Below are 2,310 nucleotides of genomic sequence, written 5' to 3' on the forward strand. Positions count from 1 at the left end.
GTGACAGGCCTTCAGTCTCCCTTGCTAAAATACTTGAAAACAGAAAGACAAAGGAAAAGGGCCGTGGTTTCCTGTCACTCAAAGCACGGTCTGGATCCGAAGTATGGACATGGCTTTTGAGCTTGGCAGAAATGTGGAAGCTCAAACTCCCGCCCAGACCTATGACTCAGAATCTACATTTTTAACTAGATCCCAGGTGAGTCATTGTCAAGTTTAAGGCTGAGAAGCATTGCTGGGGAGTACTGGTTCTCAACCCGTTGGTATCACATTTGAAACATACTGATGTCTGGTCGCCCTCCCTCAACCCCCCCCCCCCCAGTTTCATTTTAATGAAATGTACAAGATTTTGAAAGCTCCCTGGGCCATGGGGCGTGTGCAGCCAAGATGAGGACCACCCACCTAGCACTCGGTCCCTGGGGAGTTAGGCTGCAGGGCTGCATGGGAGTTTAATTTCTTTGGCAAGTGCCAGTGAGTTCTGGTTTGTTTTTCTTCTCTTCGGGCCCCGTGGAAGTAGGAAGGGACACAGAGAGGACACATTCTTCTTTCCCTGCCCCCGCCATTCCCATCTTCATTCCAGGGAACGCCACACGTGACAAGGCTCTGTGCAGGCTTCTTGGCCAATGTTTCTGTTTCTCTTTGCTGCGGGTCACGGTGTCCAGGCTGTGTTGGCTCCCACCGTCCCCTTCACTCAAGTCGCTGTGCGGATGGGGCTTGGCTTTTCAGCTGTGGGAGTTTGATTTCTTTGCAGTGGGGTCCTTCTCTCTCCATCTGTTCCTGCCACTGCCCACGGCCAAAGGCTGCTTGGTTGGTGAAAACCTGGCCAGGATCTCCTGACCTTTCCTGTGAGACCCTCGACCCCCGGTGGAAAATTCGCCCTCCGCCTGGGCTCACGGGAGTTATCTAAGTGAGTGGTACTGTGGAGATGTTGGTTTAAGCCCGGCAGGAAGACCGAGGACTCTCCCTGGGGCCAGCCTTCTGTGGTTTTGTGGGAATGGGGGTCATGCGGTTGCCATTTTCTGAATCTTCCAGAGTAGCTGGCAACTGACACTTTTAGGGAGAAAAAATCTTCAGGTTTTTAAAATTTGGCAGCTAATTACCAAATTTAAAAGCCCTGAAGGCCAAATGAAATGTTTCTGGAGGTTAGAATTAGCCCATTGATCTCTGAGACATGCCCCCTGTTTTATTTGTTTATTTATTTTTAAAGATTTTATTTCTTTATTTGACAGAGAGATCACAAGTAGGCAGAGAGAGGGGGGGAAGCAGGCTCCCTGCTGAGCAGAGATTCCCGACTCGGGGCTCGATCACAAGACCCTGAGATCATGACCTAGGCCGAAGGCAGAGGCTTAACCCACCGAGCCACCCAGGCGCCCCATGCCCCCTGTTTTAAACAGCTGGTTTGGGCTGCAGAGATCCTACAGTCATGGCGACAAACCTAAGTGCTGTCACCCTACCTTTGGAGCTTGTAAAAAGGTGAGATGCCTGGAGTCCTCTAAGTCGTGTGACCCAAGGTGTGTAATTCAGATGACTTGTTAGCTCAGTACACCTTCTACACACCTTCCATATGCCTAGCCCTAAGCACAGCTGTTTCTGACTCACCTTCTCAGACCTCTGTCCTCCTAGGGTCGCAGCACACCTGTCTGCCTTCGTGGGAATTCTGCAGAGTATATGCATTTCCCTAGGACCGCAGAACAGAAGGGAGGAGGGGAAGATTTAATCTCTCTTCCTCCATCTCTCTCCCCTGAATAACAGACGGGCCAGCAGTTGACAGAGGTCCTTGTTTTATGTTGCCATGTCTCTGCTAGTGACCGAATGTTCCTCCTTCAATGTTCTCTTTATACAAGATGATGTGACTTGTGTTTGTTGCTAATATTAGAATTGCAACAGATGCCCTCATTGTTGGGCCCTGGGTCCGTGGGGGAGCAGATTAATAAAGCCAAGACAAGGCCTCAAATGCCCAGGATCTTTAATAGCAGAACTTGCAAGAGCCATGGGCTCACACGGTGTTGGGCAAGGTGGATGGGACAGGCCTGTGGGTGAGCCGGGACCCAAGGCCACGTTCTAGATGTCACTGGAAGTGTAGGCAGAACTCTTGGGGAATGAGGGCAGGGACACAAAGCATGGTTCTTGTTGCTCCTTTCCATTTTTCTCAATAAAGGCTTTTAGACAAATCAAAGGAGAGCAATGACATGCCATGAACCTCTTGGGTTTTAGCATGAATGTGGAATTGTTTAATTACCTTAATGGTGCCTCTGATAATCAGGGGTGATTGGGTGTGATGAAATTTACTCACTGAATCTGTTGGCAAATTGA

Source organism: Martes martes, assembly GCF_963455335.1.
Source record: "Martes martes genome assembly, chromosome: 10".
In the NCBI taxonomy this organism is placed as follows: Eukaryota; Metazoa; Chordata; class Mammalia; order Carnivora; family Mustelidae; genus Martes; species Martes martes.